The sequence below is a fragment of the Triticum aestivum genome, chromosome 6D (assembly GCF_018294505.1).
Source record: "Triticum aestivum cultivar Chinese Spring chromosome 6D, IWGSC CS RefSeq v2.1, whole genome shotgun sequence".
Lineage (NCBI taxonomy): Eukaryota > Viridiplantae > Streptophyta > Magnoliopsida > Poales > Poaceae > Triticum > Triticum aestivum.
Genome location: NC_057811.1, coordinates 457,494,019 through 457,509,523, shown reverse-complemented (window position 1 = coordinate 457,509,523; position 15,505 = coordinate 457,494,019). Strand labels below are relative to the sequence as shown.

The following is a 15,505-nucleotide window of genomic DNA, read 5'->3' as shown; positions in this document are numbered from 1 at the left end:
GCACTATATATAATAAAGTACGGTTATGACGTTCGGACACACCATTACGCTGTGGTGTTCCAGAAGGCGTGAGTTGTGAAACTATTCCACATTGTTTTAAATGAAGGACAAACTCGTAACTCAAATATTCGTCTCCGCGATCAGATCGTAGAAATTTTATTTCCTTATGATGATTCTCCACTTCACTCTGAAATTCCTTGAACTTTTCAAATGTTTCAGACTTGTGTTTCATCAAGTAGATATACCCATATCTACTTAAATCATCTGTGAAGGTCAGAAAATAACGATACCCGCCGCGAGCTTCAACACTCATCGGACCACATACATCGGCATATATTATTTCCAATAAGTCATTAGCTTGCTCCATTGATCCGGAGAACGGAGTTTTAGTCATCTTGCCCATGAGGCATGGTTCACAAGTATCAAATGATTCATAATAAAGTGATTCCAAAAGTCCATCCGCATGGAGTTTCTCCATGCACTTTACACCAATATGACCTAAACGGCAGTGCCACAAATATGTTGCACTATCATTATTAACTTTGCATCTTTTGGCATCAATATTATGAATATGTGTAGCACTACGATCGAGGTTCAATAAACCATTTATATTGAGTGTATGACCATAGAAGGTTCTATTCATGTAAACAGGATAACAATTATTCTTTGACTTAAATGAATAACCGTATTGCAATAAACATGATCCAATCATATTCATGCTCAATGCAAACACCAAATACTATTCATTTTAGGTTTAACACTAATCTCGAATGTAAAGGGAGTGTGCGATGGTGATCTTCAACCTTGGAATCACTTCCAACACACATTGTCACCTCGCCCTTAACTAGTATATGTTCATTGTGCAACTCCTGTTTCGAGTTATAAATCTTACCAACTGAACCGGTATCAAAAACTCAGGGGCTACTATGAACACTAGTAAAGTACACATCAATAACATGTATATCAATATACCTTTGTTCACTTTGCCATCCTTCTTATCCGCCAAGTTTTGGGGCAGTTCCGCTTCCAGTGACCATTTCCTTTGCAGTAGAAGCACTCTGTTTCAGGCTTAGGTCTAGCTTTGGGCTTCTTCACGGGAGTGACAACTTGGTTGTCATACTTCTTGAAGTTCCCTTTCTTTTCCTTTGCCCTTTTTCTTGAAACTAGTGGTCTTGTTAACCATCAACATTTGATGCTCTTTCTTGATTTGTACCTTCGCTGATTTCAGCATCACGAAGAGCTTGGCAATCGTTTTCATCATCCCTTGCATATTATAGTTCATCATGAAGTTCTAGTAACTTGGTGATAGTGACTAGAGAACTTTATCAATCACTATCTTATCTGGAAGATTAACTCCCACTTGATTCAAGCGATTGTAGTACCCAGACATTCTGAGCACATGCTCACTAGCTGAGCTATTCTCCTCCATATTGTACAGGTCTCATACCTCTTAACACGGGCATGATTCTGAAATACCAATTTCAGCTCCTAGAACATCTCATATGCTCTGTGGGGTCCAAAACATTTTTGAAGTCATGGTTCTAAGCCGTAAAGCATGGTGCACTAAACTATCAAGTAGTCATCATTTTGAGCTTGCCAGACGTTCATAACGTCTGCATCTGCTCCTGCAATTGGTCTGTCACTTAGCGGTGCATCAAGGACATAATTCTTCTGTGCAGCAATGAGGATAATCCTCAGATCACGGACCAAGTCCGCATCATTGCTACTATCATCTTTCAAATTATTTTTCTCTGGGAACATATCAAAAATAAATGGGGAGCTAGATCGCGAGCTATTGATCTACAACATAATTTGCAAATACTATCAAGACTAAGTTCATGATAAATTAAAGTTCAATTAATCATATTACTTAAGAACTAGATAGACATCCCTCGAGTCATCTAAATGATCACGTGATCCAAATCAAATAAACCATGTACGATCATCACGTGAGATGGAGTAGTCATCAATGGTGAACATCTCTATGTTGATCATATCTACTATATGATTCACGTTTGACCTTTCGATCTCCAGTGTTCCGAGGCCATGTCTCTACATGCTAGGCTCGTCAAGGTTAATCCGAGTATTCCGCATTTGCAAAACTGTCTAGCACCCGTTGTATGTGGACGTAGAGCTTATCACACCCGATCACCACGTGGTTTCTCGGCACAACGAACTGTCACAATGGTGCATACTCAGGGAGAACACTTATACCTTCAAATTTTAGTAAGGGGTCATCTTATAATGCTACCGCCATACTAAGCAAAATAAGATGCATAAAATATAAACATGACATGCAATCAAAATATGTGACATGATATGGCCATCATCATCTTGTGCCTTTGGTCTCCATCTCCAAAGCACCGTCATGATTTCCATCGTCACCGGCTTGACACCTTGATCTCCATCGTAGCGTCGTTGTCGTCTCTCCAACTATTGCCTCTACAACTATTGCTAACGCATAGTGATAAAGTAAAGCAATTACATGGCGATTGCATTTCATACAATAAAGCGACAACCATAAGGCTCCTGCCAGTTGCCGATAACTTATACAAAACATGATCATCTCATACAATAACGTATATCACATCTTTCCTTGACCATATCACATCACAACGTGCCCTGCAAAAACAAGTTAGACGTCCTCTACTTTCTTGTTGCAAGTTTTACGTGGCTGCTATGGGCTTCTAGTAAGAACCGTTCTTACCTACGCATCAAAACCAGAACGATGTTTCGTCAAGTTTGCTATTTTAACCTTCAACAAGGACCGGTCGTAGTCAAATTCGATTCAACTAAAGTTGGAGAAACAGACACCCGCTAGCCACCTTTATGCAAAACAAGTTGCATGTTTGTCGGTGGAACTGGTCTCATGAACGTGGTCATGTAAGGTTGGTCCGGGCCGCTTCATCCAACAATACTGCCGAATCAAAATAAGACGTTGGTGGTAAGCAGTATGACTATCACCGCCCACAACTCTTTGTGTTCTACTCGTCCATATCATCTACGCATAGACCTGGCTCGGATGCCACTGTTGCGAAACGTAGGATGCAATTTCAAAAAAATTCCTACGCTCACGCAAGATCTATCTAGGAGATGCATAGAAACGAGAGGGGGAGAGTGTGTCTACGTACCCTCGTAGATCGAAAGCGGAAGCGTTTGACAATGCGGTTGATGTAGTCGAACTTCTTCTCGTTCTGACCGATCAAGCACCGAACGTACGCCACCTCCGAGTTCTGCACATGTTCAGCTAGATGACGTCCCTCAAACTCTTGATCCAGCAAAGTGTCGAGGGAGAGTTCCGTCAGCACGACGGCACGGTGATAGTGATGGTGAAGTGATCCGCGCAGGGCTTTACCTAAGCACTACGAAGATACGACTGGAGGCGTAAACTGTGGAGGGGGGCGCCGCACACAGCTAGGAATAGATGTCGTGTGTTCTAGCGGTGCCCCCCCCCCCACATATATATAGGTGGGATAGGGAGAGGGGCAGCAAGGGGCGCCCCAAGTAGGAGTAATCCTACTTGGGCGCCTCCCAAGTCGGCCTCCCCCCCTTCCATAAGTGTCGGAGGGGGAAGGAAAGACAGGGGGAGAGAAGGGAAGGGGGAAGCCGAATCCTCCCCTTTCCTTTCTCCCTTCCCCTCCTTCCTTCTCCTCCTATTCGGCCTATATGGGGGTGCAACAGCCCACTAGGGGCTGGTCTGTCCCGCCCTTGGCCCAATAAGGCCCATATCTTTGCCGGGGGGGGTGCCCGGAACCCCTTCCGGTGACCCGATACGTACCCGGTACCCCTGGAACACTTTCCGGTGTCCGAATACTATCGTCCTATATATGAATCTTTACCTCTTGACCATTTCGAGACTCCTCGTCATGTCCGTGATCTCATCTGGGACTCCGAACAACATTCGGTCACCAAATCACATAACTCATATAATACAAAATCGTCATCAAACGTTAAGCATGCGGACCCTACGGGTTCGAGAACTATGTAGACATGACCGAGACACCTCTCCGGTCGATAACCAACAACGGAACCTGGATGCTCAGATTGGTTCCTACATATTCTGCGAAGATCTTTATCGGTCATACCGCAATGATAACATACGTTATTCCCTTTGTCATCGGTGTGTTACTTGCCCGAGATTCGATCGTCGGTATCTTCATACCTAGTTCAATCTCGTTAGCGGCAAGTCTCTTTACTCGTTTCGTAATACATCATCCCGCAACTAACTCATTAGTCACATTGCTTGCAAGGCTTATTATGATGTGCATTACCGAGAGGGCCCAGAGATACCTCTCCGATACTCGGCGTGACAAATCCTAATCTTGATCTATGCCAACCCAACAAACACCTTCGGAGATACCTATAGAGCATCTTTATAATCACCTAGTTACGTTGTGACGTTTGATAGCACACAAGGTATTCCTCCGGTATTCAGGAGTTGCATAATCTCATAGTCAAAGGAATATGTTTATGACATGAAGAAAGCTATAGCAATAAAACTTAACGATCAATATGCTAAGCTAGCGGATGGGTCATGTCCATCACATCATTCTCCTAATGATGTGATCCCATTCATCAAATGACAACTCATGTCTATGGTTAGGAAACTTAACCATCTTTGATTAACGAGCTAGTCTAGTAAAGGCTTACTAGGGACACTATGTTTTGTCTATGTATCCACACATGTATCAAGTTTCCGGTTAATACAATTCTAGCATGAATAATAAACATTTATCATGATATAAGGAAATATAAAATAACAACTTTATTATTGCCTCTAGGGCATATTTCCTTCACTTTAGCATTAAGCTCCACGAGACCTTCGATGTTGAAACGGTACACAACGACGACATGTGTTTTTTTCGTAATTAAGCACGACTTCTGCTTCTTCAACGTGTAATTTTCGTCTTTTACAATTCGACTAGCTTATCCCATGCCATGCAAGACGTTATGTCTTGGAGAGGATGGATTCTGAAGATCATGAAAGTATGGAAACAAAGATAATTCACCTAAGGACCCATCATGGTATGGATTTTGATGTAAATCTATACAATTCTGAGAGCGTAACCCATTTTGGTTGCCTGAATTGGGAAGCACTTTGCAAGATGTATGCTTTTCATGAGGGTATGCTTGTCACCATGGATCTTGGTGATCCTAACATCGCCGAAGACAATATGGACATTTGGGTCCTTGTTGATACGCTTCCAATTCTACTACTATGTGAGTTTCTCAAACATAGTTATTAAGTAATTTATATTATTTATTTCAAAATAGTTGACAACTTATTTCCATTGATAGCTTATTTTCATTCTTCAAAGAATGTGTGGAAGATCATAGACAGAACCTACTACATCGATGGCTCAGAATTAACTTATCAGGAGAAAAATCATCTGATCTCATTTATTAATGATCTTGAGAATTACAATATCTATTATCAAACTCCTGCACATTATGGTCAATACGTGCCACTAGTGCACGTGTTGAACTACGGTAACATCCATGGAGATGTCATGGTAAGATTTTTTACTATTACGACATCCGTGCATCTTTTGCATAAATTCTTCTAAAACTCAACTACATTGCTAACTACGAAGTTATTGCTATGTTTTTCAACAGAAAATCTCGAAGGATTGTGTGCCTCATCTGATGTTTTTGAAAGATCGCCTTCATGTTATGAACTTACGACCAGGTCATCCTACGCATCACTGCTCTTCACACCGGATTTCTAAAACCGATGAAGACATGACAATCAAAGATTGCAAAAAAAAATATGGTCAATCGTAGGGAGCTACTTGGAAGCAACATTGTGCGAAGCGCAATAATTGTAGACAGGATAATCTCCATTCTCCATAATGGAGAGTCAGGGCCTATCTTGTTTTATGCTATTTTACCTAAGAGAGGGTAGTAGGTCCTACGAGAGAGGAGTATGTCTTAGGTACAATGTGTTATTATGTGCTACAATGTGTTAGAGTTGATGAGGAGGAGGAGGAGTTGTGATTATGACTAGTGACCAACTTCCTATATGATGTCTCGTTGATGAAAATGATGATCACGAGGAGGTGTTATATGACAATGATGTATTATTATGATAAGTTGTTAATGATATGATGATGATGATGATGATGCTGATTTATTATATCATTGGGTGAAAGAACCGCGAATTAGTTTCAAGTGGATGGATCCTACCACTTGAAACTAGTCCACGGTTCTTTCACCCAGTGATGTAATAACTCATTATGATGTAAAAACAATCTCTAAATGCTACTGTATGAAAACTTGTATAATGGTGTATGAAACGACATAAAATGAAAAAGAAATAGAATACACAATAATAGTAGTAGCGCGGGCGCAGAGGCGTGCTGTTAGTACTTACCAGTAGCGCGTTATGGAAAAGCGCTACTACTAAGTACGTATAGCAGTAGCGTGTGTAGACCAACGCTACTGCTAACCTTTAGCTGTAGCGCCTTATCAGTAGCGCGGCACCCCGCGCTACTGCTAGGCCAAAAACCAGCGCTACTGCTAGGATTTTCCCTAGTAGTGCATGCCAGCGGAGGCCGGCATGTCTGCGTCCACCGCGGACAGTGGGAAAATTATATCATGGGAGGCCGCCGCCACTTGGGTCCCACAAAGGCCACTGGCACCGCGCCATCGGGTTACACAACCGGTGTCTTGCCAGGTGAGCGGGGGCATAGACCACGGCGACTGTCTTCCCCCGCCCAAAAACCAACTCTGTTCCGTGCTTCAAGGAAGGAGAGGGAGAGGCTATGGACCCTAAGGTCCTAAGGGAAGTACTAACACATGGTCACGGAGGCACCAAGGTTGATGAAAAAGCTTCCGGCAATGGATTCCTCCTCCAGCAGAGTACTAAACAGGCTTGCAGATCATATCTCTGAAGAAAAGAAGCTTGCGGCGGCGGAAAATTTCTTCAAAAAAAATATCTCGAGGGGTTTACCTATTTATAGAAATTTATGGCGGTGGACTAGACGAAAGGCGGTATATGTGGGGCCCACACGGCATAGGGTGCACCCTAGGGTCTGGCCGCGCAACCTGGCCATGTGGGTCCCTTTGCTCCTCTCACTTCCCTCCGATGCTTCGTGGAACCTTCGTGCCTTGAAAAAAAGTATTAAATCGTCGGTTTTTCGACATCTGTAGATATTAATTTTCTGTAAAGTCAAAAACATGTAGAAAATAACAAGTCACACTAGGCACTAGATTAATAGGTTAGTCCAGAAAAATAATATAAAAGATATATAAAATGATATTATAATAGCATTAAACTATCAAAAATTATAGATATGTTTGAGACGTATCAACTCTCAAACATAATTATTCATAAAACAGACAATGTAACAGTACTCCTCGCAAGTCCAAGTTATAGTAATGCACAAGTAATATTGTGATGCACTAACAATTCGTTGCACCTGCCGCCACCTCTCCCAACAATAAAGCCAAGGGTTCCTCCACCTCCCGTCATCGCCGCCGCCAGTCTGCCTTGTCTCCAGAGGCCGTAGGGTCATGGAGGCGCGGTGGACCCCGGCCTTTGCCGGCAGAAGGGATCCTACTCCATTCTTAGGTGTATTTTTGTAGTTTGTTTAGAGTTTTTCCTGCTCATGAAGGCGAGGCACAAAGGCTCTAGGAAGATGAAATAAGATTCTCTCCCCCTAGCTCTCGTCCTGGCGATGCACCTAGCGTCGTACGGACACATGAGTTCTTTGGGACCTCGGTATGTGTTGAACACACACGTTGGCTGATGTCGCTAGGCTAGTGCTTGTTTACTAATTAACATTAACATGTGTTAATTAACTAAATGATGTCCCTGCAACAAAAAAATACTAAACGATGTGCTAAATCCAATCCGAACGCTCGCCAAGCCGCTTCCTTCCCTCCCGTCCAAGAAAAACCGATCAGGGAGGCGAGCAAGTCCTCCGACGCTCCGTCGGCGAGGCCGTGGGTTCTCTTGCCCTTTGATCGCCGTTTTGTCCATGGATGGGGAGGGAACCTCGGCTCTCTACCTTGGCTGTAACTAGGGTTAGGTTTAGTGTGTTCCACGGCGGCGTTTGAATGGCGGTGACGCCGGGGTTTGGAAAAAAAATCTCTAATCTTAGCCCCACCTAGATGATGTCCTTGGTGATGAAATCAAGGGTTTCGTGGGAACCTTATTCCATCATTTCATTGCTGCGATGGATCTGTTGGTGTTTGTCGTGTCTATGGCGGATCTCATCTTGTGTGTTGCCTTCTTTGTTTGGGGAAAGATGAAGGTCCAAGAACAAGGTTGGAGGCATGTGGGTGGCGGTTCCGGTGTTTTGCCTCGACGACATGCAACAGATCTGGGTTTCTAGGAGCACGGGGATGATCCCAGTTGATGTGCCACAGCGACAATGGCCTTGCCGGCGGCAGGCCTCTTCCTCAGCTTGCAAATCATTTATGGATGATGGTGTTTCTTCGTCTCCGAAGATGACAAGCGGCGAGGATGGGGCTTGAAGAAAGCTGCTTAATAGTAAATGTTTCTGGACAAATGTCATCTCTATTTTTCTCTCAAGGTTTGAGTGATTTTGTGTTGTAATTTGACATCTGTTTAATAGTAGAGCACTGCTATGCACACAATGGATTCTTACACGATCCACCATTGAATTGCCCTGTTTATCTAATTTGTGTGGCTTCAGATCATGATGTGCGCACGTCGTGTGTGAAGGGATCGTGTGCACAACACTTTCATTAATAGTAGTGTGGACTCGTTGGATTCAGTTCGAAAATTGTATTGTGAGGGCTCTGGTCAAGCAATCAATAAGGAGAAGTCTTCAATCTTTTTTGGACGGCACTGTCCCGAGAGTGTTAAGAATGGAGTGAAGGCCAGGTTGGGAGTGCATAATGAGGCCTTTCATGACTCTTACCTAGGTATGCCCACTGAGGTTGGCAGATCCCCAACAAGCACTTTCAAATTTTTGACGGACAGGGCTTGGCAAAATATTCACGGTTGGTCTGATCGGCCTATATCGAGGGCTGGAAATGAAACTTTGTTGAAATCTATCACACAGGCTATTCCGACCTTTATTTCAAGCTGCTTCCGCCTCCCTATTGCTACTGGTGAGAAGTTTCGCCAAATTGTGGCTGATCAATGGTGGGGTCGAGAGGATGGAAAGAAAAAACTTCACTGGAGGTCTTGGGCATGGCTTTCAACCCCACAGTCACTTGGTGGTATGGGTTTTCGGGATATGTCGTTGTTTAATCAAGCGATGCTCCGTAAGCTGGGGTGGAGACTTCTAACTGAACCTGATTCTTTATGCGCCCGTGTCTTGAACGGAAGGTATTTTCCGACTGGGAACTTTTGGAGTGCCTCGGCACCTCGGACTGCATCGGCGACTTGGCGTGCTATCCTTCATGGCCGAGAGCTGTTGAAACAAGGGGTACAGTGGGGTGTTGGTAATGGAAGAAGCATTCGTATTTTGTCTGATCATTGGATACCATCTACTGCGCCGACAATGCTGCACACTATTTCATCCATTCCGACGACGGCCACGGTCCATTGTCTTGTCGATGAAGAGAACGGATGCTGGGATGAAGGAACAGTGAGGGCTTTCTTTTCTGAAAGAGTGGCTGATGAGATCCTGCATATTCCAATTCACGGGATAGGGAGTCCAGATTATGTCCGATGGCCATTCACTCGATATGGGGTGTATTCTGCCCGGTCTGCTTATAACCTGGCAAGAACAAGACGTTTCTCAATGGCTCGCAGTGGCAACGGACTGGGCCAGAGTTCGAATTGGTCGGAGGAGGAAAAGTTATGGAAGGCACCGTGGAGAGTCAAGGCTCCCAACAAAATGAAAATTGTGCTATGGCGTTTGGATCATGATTGTCTTCCCTCGGGCGAGCAGCTGCGCCATCGCCATGTCCCGACTCGGACTGATTGCTTCTTCTGTGGCAGGCCAGAGAGTATGGAACACGCTCTACTATTCTGTCCTCATGCTTGTGCAGTTTGGGAGTCGATCAAGGAGACTTTTGAAATCAAACTATGTCGGTCGTCCTTCGCATCACCTAAGCAGTGGCTATTCGATTATCTATCCCGATGCTCTGATCGGGAAGCAACGTCATGACGGTGACGATTTGGCATGTTTGGGAGGCTCGCAACACTGCGAGAAATGAACCGGAAGCCCCACACCCGAAGCGCACAACAGCTAGGACCCAGGCCTATATTGAGTTGATCTTCGAGCACTTGTACAAACCTGTACCTGATCACAAGCGTGAGACCTCTTCGTCGAATCCTCTCTGGTCCCCGCCGCCGGTAGGTAAGCTGGTTGTGTTCTCTGATGCTGCCATTTCTGAAGATCTGAATAAAGCTGGTGTGGGTGTTGTGATTCTGGACCATTTGGGTCGGTGTGTGGCTGCTTGCTCTGAAACTCTTAATGGAATTCTGAATCCTAAAGTGGTTGAAGCCTTGGCGCTTCGCCGCGCGGTCAGGTTTGCGCGTGATGAAGGCTTTGCTGATCTGGTCTTCAAATCGGACCGCCTCTCCGTGGTGCAACGGTTGGCTTCTTCGGCGAGGGATCGTTCTGCTGTTGGCTCCATTGTGAATGATATCAAGGTGGTGGCAAGTGATCTTCCTGATGCCTCTTTCTTGCATGTTCGTCGGCACTTCAATATCTTAGCTCATGTTTTAGCTAGATCACGCTTGAACTCTCCTAGTTTTTGTATTTTTCATTCTGCTCCGGAGTGCATCCAGGAGACTCTTTGTAAATTAGTTGCTTGATCAATAAAGGCCGATGTTCTTAAAAAAAAGTATGCGAAATTTCTGAAAAAACAATCGCCAAGGTAATAGAAACGGGTCCACTCTCCCTCGCTCTCTCACCGGTTCCTGAAAAGAGGCTTGCGGTGTGGCGCTAAGCTGGGATTCGGACGTGGATGCATTGCATGCCCATCTCGTCGCGTCCAGACACTTCGATTTCCCAAGAAACTCGCGTCAAAATATCTGCCTCCCGATGGATGGATAGCCCGATGCCAACCAAACACCATCCTGTCATCACATGTATGGATCACGACTGTTCCTCGCTGCAATGCAGACGAACGTAATCCGGAGGAGATTTTGCTTTTCTGGCCTCTGTTGCAACTACTACCCAGTACCCACGGAGGTAGGGTAGTGGGTTTTGAGTACGTGGCATGTGGTAGACACTGGATGGATCGGGGACGCGTAACGTACGTAGCAAGCCAAATGAATACGTTAGGACGCACGGGTCAAGCCTGAAGGAGGTACGCACGCTTGGTGGGACACATGTCGTCCGGATATGCACGGCGCGGTCAGGCAGCAGCAAGCGAGCGTTACTGCGGTCACGCGCCAAAGAATTGGCCGTCGGCCGGAGCGGCCAGAGACGAACGCGGTCGCAGTGTGTGACCCATTAAACTGCCTCGACCGGACACGCCAGCTGCTGCCACCCACCGAACGTATAGCCATACTACTACCTCGTATGCACGGCACGGCACGTCAGGGTCGCGGCTGCTTGACGTACTCCCTCCGTTTTAAAATAGATGACTCAACTTTATACTATTTAGAACGAAGGGAGTAGTACCTGAGCTCTAGCTCCTCGCCTCGCCGGGACCGCCCGACGACGTACGGATGGCGACCACGGCCGGCCGGCACGCGACGGCCCATACGCCGCGCCCTGCAGCCTGAATGTTTTCGAGTCTTCTTCCCTCTTCGACTTTTCTCCGAGAAGATCGGTCGTCCCCGACGCGTTAAAGTGCAATAGATTTTTTTCGCAAAAAAAAGGCAATAGATTTTACTGGATCTTATTTTGACTACTAGTACTAGTACAGCGTATGTGCGAGAAGGGGGAACCACATTCATTCCTCCTGGGCGCGTGCACACATGGGAACGGGACCGTGGTGCGTAGCAGCCGGACGGACTGACCAGAAATGGGCAAGACTGGCTGGATGGGTAGGATCTTATCCATTGGCCTATCTCGGCTTATTTTATGTAGACAGGAGCCCGGCATGCGGCGTGGGGCCGCCAGCAGAAGGAGAAGACGGAGAAACGCAAAGATGGATGGGAGTATGGTCGGGACGGGACAGTCGGATGGGGATGGTCCACATTATCCCCTCCTCTGGGCCCGCCTTCCGTGGCGCGCAATCCTACTGGTGGGTGCCGGTGCCGCGGTGGCTACAGCTAATCTCAGTACAGTGCCCACCACTGCTGTAGGGATCCACTCCTCAAACTCCTGTGGCCGCCTTGTTGCAGAAAGAAAACAGATCGACAGCGAGATGGACCGAACGGTACGAGAATGAATGAATGAATCAATGTAGCTGATCGCCATTGTCTTGACTTATTACACTCTCTGTACCTCCATCGGTTAACTATACGGCTCACTGAATCTGGAGCATCTGTTGTGTGATAGCCATACTGTATATGGTTCCTTCATCAGCGAACAATGCCGAATAGTAGCAGCGAAATGTACTACATTGTACATGGGCAGAGCATCCAACTTTGGGGAGAGAATTCCTTATTTGGCCCCTTAAATTATTTTCTTTCCTTTTTGACACTTAAACTTCATTTTGTGCTCTATGTGACCCTTTCATCTTTTTTTCCATCCAATGATGTTAACTGGCACATGCAATGACAATTTTGCCCTTGATGGTAATATGTCACCAGAAAAGAGAAGAGAAGGTCATGAACGAACAGAAAAAAAAAGGGGGAGGGATCTGCGTTGGGAGTTTTTTCAATTTTTTTTACGGAAAAATCTGTGTTGGGAGTTATAGGTTTATTGCTCTTCCATGTATCCGTGTGCGTATAGGTTTATTGCTCTTCCATGTATCCGTGTTGGGGCCGAGGTCCCTGTGCCCGACGTGCGTGGGTGCGCCGAGGCCGCTGCCACCTCCCATGCACGGCGGCTCCGAGGCTGTCAGGCCGTGTTTGTACATCGTATTACAACTGTAGCTCGTATCCTCCAGAAACAATACGTACGTGCAAGCTAGCACACGGAAGCAGCTTGATTGATTTTCAAGTAGCAGCAATGTACGTGCAAGCTAGCAGGTTGGCAGCTTAATCGATTCTGACCTAACTCTTACGTAGACGTACGTACGTGACTAGCTTCTGCTCGATTAATCTGATCGTCTCTCGGAACGTAGCGACTTCTCTCGTTGGAACGAACGCAAAACAAATACATGGATTGCAGCAGGCTAACTGGTGCAACTCGCCGGCCGGCCAGTACATGTGCACGGCTATAGTGCGCGTACTGTAAGCTATGTACTGTAGATCAATTAAGCTGCCTACTTGGTTGCTAGCTTGCATGTACGTGTTCAGCTTCAACACATCGAGGTGATCAAATGCATGTGTGCATGTAAATAATTTGGTCACATACAACACTAAGGGTAAAACAGTCTTTTCGGGTTAAACTTAACACCGTTACAGGTCAAAATTGACGGGAGTGTCACATGGGGAACAAAATGAAGTTTGAGTGTCAGAAAAGAAAAAAATACAAAATTTTGGGCCAAAAAGGAAAGAAAATTTTAAAAAAATGCCAAATAAGGAATTCTCTCAACTTTGAGAGGTTGGCGAGAAGAAGAAGAAAAGGAAGAGGTCGATGTTGGGAGCCTTTGCCAGAAAGCAAAGCACGAGATCTGCAAAAGGTGTATCCTAACAGCGGATAATGTAATCAAACGGGGCATGCATGGCATGGAGCAGCACTACTGGCTTTTCATGGATAATATAAACTGTCGGTCGGTCGTACTTTAGTCTCTTCTTTTGGGCCGCTTAGCTAGAGAGGGAGGGACCCCTCTGCTTTTTTAAGTGCAGATCTGGTGATCAGATTAGGTAACGAGCAGGAAACTTAATCCGGTTGCAGCTCAACAGTATTGTCACGGTGGGTCCCCGGGCCGGGCTTCTTGCCCGGAACGTGAAGGCAGCGTCTGGCATATTTAACAGGCCCGGCAAATCTCGACAGAGATCCAGCAAGGTTCAGTCGGTCATACACGCCGCTAATTAACAATTAGAGACTCGTAAACGCGGGGATTAGCATGAGCAAGTTGCTAGCTAGGATCAGCACTGTCGGGATAAGGCTACCGGCAACCACCCACGTTACGTGAGCGTGCATTATCCTCTCGAGAATAGTAGTTAGTTCGATCGACCACTTCTCGAATACTTCAATGCTTGTTCTACACGGCGGCTGAAGCATCCATAAGAAGAAAAATGCGGTTATTAACAGTCGTGTGTGGCGGTGTTTGGTCTTGGTAGATAGTGGCTCTGCATTACGTTTCTGCTTTGCTCTGTACCGTCCGGTGACCGGCGAATCCTCCTCACAGCGCACGCCGGCCGGTGGCGCACGTTGTCAGTCAGGGAGAGTACCGTTCCACCACATGTCCACATCCCCGTCGCCAACGTTCCCGGTGGTTTTGTGTCTGATCTCGACACGTACGTGCAATGAACCATGCTTGGACTTGTCTCAGTGGTGGTAACGCCGACGTCTTTTGAAGGTGCGCTCATGCCGGGAAACATCCCACCGCGCCGCGCCGTGCCGTGCCGCCGGTCGAGATCAGATCATGGTCGTCCACGGCCGCGGATGTTTACCCGCGAAAAGTCAGCTCGGAGCCAGCCACGGAACGTTTCCGGCCAGCCAACATTTGCCCGGCTTTCGTCGCACGAGCAGAGTAAACGCGTTGGAATGCATGCTGCGGTATCGCGCGCTCCGTGGTTACTTCGGATAGGATCGCGTCGTCCCGTGAGGGACGGTTGTGCCACGTTACCGAGGCTAACCACGTACTACAGATCAGCGCGTGTAAAGTGCACTGAGCAATCGAGCAAACCCCGTACGCCGGACCTGCTAACCAAAACCGTATGTTCCCTGGTGTCCCATTATTGCTTGTGGTTTTTGGGTGCGGATGACATGATGTCGACTGGCAAAAACGTCCCTGCCTCTTTCATCCGCTCCGAGAAACTAGGGTATGAGCTAGAGATTGAGTTGATGCGTTGGTTGGATAGTGTGGACCCTGGAAGGAGCGCCTTTGCTGCAAAGGGATGCATGAGATTAAGCTGAAAGAAAGATCAGGCGACGCGTCCAAGAGCCAGCCGACCGTTCGCCGAAGAGTGTAGTCTGATCTAAACCTTGAGTTTATAGAGCTCGTCCAAGATGAACCCTCATCTTCAAATCCCTGAAGTCCGTACCCTGTACTTTGTAATCCCGGTCGTTTTTAACCTTAAGGCCGGGATTGGTGGATTAAGCAAAGCATGTGTGTATGGCCTACTTGTCAGTGGGAGAAATAAAGTGTGAGGCCCACTTCTCAGCAGGAGAAATAAATAGCAAGATGAAAATGAGGAGAATAAGGATACGGACCAGCGAGGAAGATCGAGCTCTGCACCTGTTAACCATCCCAACTAACTAACTTTTGTATGACCAAAAAATATATCATATAGGATTGGCGTCTTCTCATTTATTGACCTGCATTGCATGCACAGCCGCCGCCACGAGAGAGGAACGGAGCGGGCGTTGCAGTGTGGCTCGGGAGCTAGCCAGCGAGGACAAGA

At 46.3% G+C, this 15,505-nt stretch overlaps 1 pseudogene; it reads right to left on the bottom strand.

Annotated features, from left to right (window-relative positions):
• Positions 1-1,429, bottom strand: part of LOC123142697 (uncharacterized) — a 100,487-nt pseudogene extending 99,058 nt beyond the window's left edge.
• Between the last annotated feature and the right edge of the window lie 14,076 nt (positions 1,430-15,505).